This window comes from Amphibalanus amphitrite, unplaced genomic scaffold (genome assembly GCF_019059575.1).
Source record: "Amphibalanus amphitrite isolate SeventyFive unplaced genomic scaffold, NRLGWU_Aamphi_draft 000081F_arrow, whole genome shotgun sequence".
NCBI lineage: Eukaryota > Metazoa > Arthropoda > Thecostraca > Balanomorpha > Balanidae > Amphibalanus > Amphibalanus amphitrite.
In genome coordinates this window covers 53957-59956 of record NW_024881577.1, presented here as the reverse complement: position 1 = coordinate 59956, position 6000 = coordinate 53957, and positions in this window count along the sequence as shown.

Below are 6000 nucleotides of genomic sequence, written 5' to 3'. Positions count from 1 at the left end.
TGAGCCTGATCTGACTTGTAAGACGGCGGCTAGAGCCCAAAACGTGAACAAGCCAAAATGCTAATAATTTTTACTTTGACCTGACCTGTGACGTCATCGGTGACCTCGAGGTCAATGAAATTAGGTTTCGCTCGACAGTTTTTCCGGGGCTATCAGACGCCGTTTGAATTTTGACGATCGGACCAGTAGTTTCGGAGTTAGGAGGGGGGGGCTATGAATAGCCCCCCAGTAGGGGGTGTTATACGCAGACCCCAGTGGGGCGCGGGTTATGTGCTTGTTTTGCGGATGTGTATTCGACTTCAGCCTCATACCTTAACAAATTTTTAAAAGTGTTGATGCTAGGCGTGTTTTCTTCTAATTTTGCTTTATAAATCGTCTTCTTTGCTATCGTTACCACGAGTGCATTAATAGGGCTCAATCCTTCCAAAAAGAACCAATTCCCTGGGTGAATAGGCCAAAGGGTTTGAAATTCTGCCCTTAGAAGAGTCCCTAACTAAGCTATAAATCGTTTAACTTTCTCACAGCACCAAAATACGTGAACCAGGGTCTCTGTCTCTTCTTCGCAAAACGTGCATGTGTCTTATTCTTTGATATTGATTATCTTTAAAAATTTGTTTGTCGTAATGATTCTGTTGATCACTTTATACCTAATGAAAAACCCTAAGGTGGGTAGATCGTATCATTCTCAGGGCGTCTGCGAAACTTCCTGGGCGATAATACCCAATGTCTCTCACCCACTTTTGTCTCTGTTTCTCATCCGCTCGGCAGTATTCATTCTTTCTACATTTAATTAACAAACGTATCATAAGCAAACCGTGTGAATTTTGCCTCATTCATCACTAAATTTATCCTCAGTGGTATTATGAAATGCATTTTACTCAATTTTACAACGCATTTCTTGAAATGCATGTAAACGGTGAAAACTCGACATTTGACCTGACCTGTGACGTCATCGGTTTGACCTAGGTCAAAGAAATAGGGTCACAAGGTAGATCCCTGTTGGGGCTATCCAACACCGATTGCTGCTTGTCGCTATGTTGCGTGGGTCTCGAGCTCTTAGGGGGAGGGGGCCAAATTGCCCCCCCTAACAGGACACGCTGCTCGGCAGACCCCAACGGGGCGCGGGTTAACGAATCGAATGTTGATGCATATGCAAACATATTATTTATACACAGTGCATACAGAAATATATCTGACCTCCCTTAGAACGAGAAAACAAATACTTGAGCGCGAGAAAACCCTTAGACGTATTAACTATCTATGCATTAAAATGACTTTTCACGTGACTGCATGTTACATATATTAAGTCCCACATGATGCTATACATGTATGTATAAATGTATATGTGTGTATAAAAGGACAGGTATAAAAGGACATGTATAAAAGGACAAGCAGCTAGTTTGCAGTCTGCCCCGCCTGAAATTAGATAATCACAATATTTTAGGTCCGTAGACAATAAACAAGTACCTATTGGTTTCACGAGCAGTGGTTTTATATTCATCGCCGATCTTTAAAGCTCGTTTCTCGCTGTAAGATGGTATAACTTTAGGTAAGTAGTTTCGAAACAATTTTCGACTAGGATGGTTTGGTTTAGCTGTGAGAGACCTTTGCGACTGCCGCTGTATCGCTGGCGGCCAGGCAGTGCCGCCGCCAGTGTATGCCGGTGCCTGTGGAGTAGTGCAGTCGCTGCAGTCCGTATCGTTAGACGTGCAGGGCGGTGCAGTCGCCGCCGTCTGCCGTCAGACGCGGGGCAGGGAGCGCTCCAGCAGCGCCCGCAGGTGCCGGAAGCTGCTGACCACCAGAGCCGTCTTCATGCCGTCCACGGCTCCCAGGCGGCGCCGTTCGACGTCGGTCCAGTGCTGCTCGTAGCGCCAGAGGTCTGCAGCTGACCGGCTGTCGCCACCGTCAGCTCCCTGCCGCTTCTTCTCGCGCTGATCGGCCGCGGAGCCGGGCTGGGGTGCTGCTCTGGCCCTTCGCCTAGCCTCCGACGCTAGCCGGCCCGTGACGAACGCATCGCCCCAAAACGCCTCGCCGAGGCTCAAGAACCGGCCGTTGTTATTGTTGTTGTTATTATTGTTATTGTTGTTCCCACCACCACCACCGCCGTCGCCGTCGCCGTCACCATCACCACCGCCGTCACCGCCATCGCCGCCGCCACCATCGTTATTGTTGTTATTATTATTGTTATTGTTGTTATTGTTGTTGTTGCCGGTGCCGGCGGTGTTGTTGGCAGTGATGTCGATGTCGATGTCGATGGTGGCCATGATGTTCGCCGTGATGTCCAGCATGAGCACGGCCACGGCGAAGAAGCTGAACAGGCCCGTGTTGCTGGTGCGGCACACGACGCTGGGCCGGCTGTAGTCCCGGCGCTGCCGGCGGTGCAGGGACCAGGCGGCGGACGGCAGGTCGGCGGCCCGGCACACCGCCCGCTCCCAGTCGGGCTCAGCCGGCGGCTCGGCGTCCAGCAGCTGCTGCACCTGCTGCAGCTTCAGCCACCCGCTGTCTGCCGGCTCCGGGGTCGCCTCCGGCCAGCCCGACAGCCAGGACAGCGCCGCGCCGGCGGCCGCAGAGACGGACGCCAGCGCCGCCTCCATCGCCGCGTTAGGCGGCACGGGCGGACATCGATAGCAGCGCCTCTAGCGGTCACTAGGGAATGCTGGGCTGTAGGCGACGAAATACCGGCTGAGTTGTCACACGTTGAATAGGTTTGTAGACATCCGTCTTGTGAAAAAGTTGAGCTTTTGCCTTCAATATTTCTACAGGCAATTTTAGAAGTGTCTTCACATAGATTACAAAACCGTTTAGATTATTAACCCGGTTTACATAGCATTTTTGACGAGGCTCTAGCTCGTTAATTTGGCGATAATTTCGATCCAGTGGTCTTCAAATATTTAGAGGGGATCATTTTGTACATTGTTAAGCACCATTGGCATCTTTTGCAACATCACGGACGGAGATATAAGCTTGCAACAAACCCTATGTAAACCGGTCTATTGTATTCACTTCAAGCCTTCCCTATTGTTCTTGATGATGCGGGAACTATTTCTAATTAGTGTTTCTAGCTCAGTAAAAGAACATATTGTGCAAACGATGAAAAAAGCATAAATGGAAGATTTTAAATGCAATTTTCTCTAACAATGAATGGTGAATTCTCTACACATCAAGGAAAAGGTGCATGCTAACTGATAATTAAAGTTCTTGGGGCCAGTTGTTTTCTTCTTTTCTTACGTCGCCCCAATGGCCGCGAATACACTTGTGATAACGCCTATCGGACTGGTGGACGACGACGGTGCCGACGGTCCACCGCCGACTCGGAGACCCTGTGTCTTCCGAGCTGTCCTCCCAGCTCCCCACAGTCCGTGTATAGGTCTGTGTAGTTCGGCGGATCGCGACTTCACTTCACTGTCGCGCAGTACACGCCTTGCGCCTAACACTCGACGCCGACCTGGCTGAACTGTGTAGATGTCTGCAGCCGGTCCCCGGTCTACGTGCCGCCCCCGTCCGCCTCTGCCGCGGTCGACGAGCTGCCCCAGTGCGCCTCTGCACCGGCAGGCCGCCATCTGTCGTGACGTGACGGCGCTGCGGCGGCGCCGCCGACCGAGACGCCCCGCTGCGCCGTTACTGGGTCAAATGCGGAACGGTGCCCCGCACGATCGTCCGCTGCTACCGGTAGCTCACAGCTGGGAGCGCTCAGCGTGTCAGCGCTGCGGAATGCAAACATGGTCACGGGCCTGGCCGCACCAATGATCCTGTGACAAAGTGGCCGGCCGGCGCGGGGTGTGACTGTCGCTCTGTCCCTCCCTCGCTGAGTCAGTGGGGCAGAACATTGCAGGAACTGAGGTGCACGCCGCGCTTAATCCCGTAGCCGAGCGCCCTGGTGAGTGGGTGACTGATGGGCAACCACAAGCCAGTATCCTGACCCAGAAGCCCATGGCCCTCTTGTCCCTGATCACCGTAATGCTGCCTCTTGTGCCCAATAATCTAACCGGCTGCGAAAAGGTTGAGATGGCGCCACCCTACTTGATGTCTCGTCTCGGATGTCTCAATTAGAGGTGGCAAAATGTGGACCCGAGGACCCGGTCCAAAGAACCGGTCTGGACCCATATGGGTCCAAACCGGTTCCTGGAAATTTTCTGACGGTTCCAACCGGGTCTTTCCATAAACCATACATCTTGCACACTACGCCTGATTGCAAAATATGGAGTGAATGGAAAGAAAACATTTTGTTATGTATGTTCCTTTCCACACTGTAGCTCATAAGTATTCCCAGAGGGAAAAAGGCTGTTTTACATGATGTCACTAATTATTTCTACAAATGGTTTGTATTAATTGACTTTTGGGGAACGGGTCTAACTGGTTCCGATTCCAACTTATACCGGGTCTGACTGGTTCCAGAAATGTCCAGCCGGGTCTGGCTCGAGTCTGGTTCCCAAAATTTTCACCTTTTGCCAGCTCTTGCCTCGGTATGCTAGCACCTATCCTTATTAAGCTGCTAAAACCGATCGGAGTGGAGCCGTTTTGAACTATGCTGTCGGATTTAACCTGGCAGTTGCTGGGATATTTCGCCACCCACCGTTTGCTGGGGGGGGGGGCGTTAAACGCCCCCAGCCGATAACTCGAGAACCAATAGGCGCAGCGAAACGCACGAGGCGGCAAACGAAAGAACGCGGCGAGACGCTTCAGATGAGTACTTCAAAGTTGAATTTTGAGGTCACAGGTCGGGTCAAGGTCAGGTCAAACACCTGAAATCGGGCTTTCAGTAGCATGGACTTCAGGACTTCGCAATGGGCGCCTCTCGTCAGAAACTCTGTCAAAACGGTGCACAATCCATCAAATAAGGCCTACAAGAGTGTCAGCTCCATGTAGGGGTCAGTCAAGCATAGGTCAGGGTCAAGGTCAGGTCAACCGGGTAGGTACATATCCCCGAAAATCAAAACTGATATTCGCAGCCTATGACACATGTTTCATGGGTAATTTGGGCCGTAGAACACGATGGTGACATTCACTTTATCATATGTGTACGTGTTTGGCTCAAAAAGTTCAATTTAAGAAATTCATGTATCATGGTCGTGAAGTAGTCACGAGAAATTGTCAAGATTCAGTTCAAGATTTTGGAAAATGCGGAACGATAATCAATAATCGAAGATAGCCATTTGATTGTTCATGGTATTGGCATTCTAATGTCGTTTACGGCATGTCTGTATGTCTATTCTGTGATTTTATATGATTTTTTGAACATATGCCGTTTTTGGTCGAAAACTCAGAAATCATGACGTCACTAAAACCTCGATATCTCAAAATTTTTCCGACCGATTTTTTTGAAACTTTGTCACAATAAACTTCAATCAATTCCCTACAGGTACACAAAATTTGGCGCGCCTGCGGCGCGCCGTTTTTATGCTATGGCCCGGCGAAAAAAGTGGGGGCGTTTAACGCCCCCCCCCCCAGCAACTCGCGGGTTAACTGGAGCGCTCGGGGCTGGGACATTCACATCTCTCTCGTAACACGCAAAATTAACGAAGTCTGGCCATTTATTCCACGAACAAAAACAACACATGCGCAGAATATTTTTTTTTATAAGCAAAGGTTTGCTTTAGTTCTCGTCGGAGCTGAGACAGTTAAAAGCTGACACACCTGATCTTTGATTAACCCTCGCCAGGCGAGGGCCTTTTCCATAACACGGACGGCGGGGGGGGGGTTGGTACGACCCCCCCTCGCGATTGGCTCCTATAACACTTAGAAACGCCAAATTTACAGGGTAGGTGGGTCCATAGGAGAACTCGCCCCTGTGAAACTTTGGTGACTCTAAGTAAATTTTAAGGGGGTTTTGGGGGGTATGAGTGCAAAAATTTTGCTAAAACATGTCAAACGTTTTTCGCTTATTACTTTTTACCTAATAAAGATAGAGCAAAAATAAAAGCACCAGTGAACTCAGGGTGTCCGTGCGCATCGAATGATATACTTTGTTACCAATTTAAATGAACTCTGGAATTCAGTTGC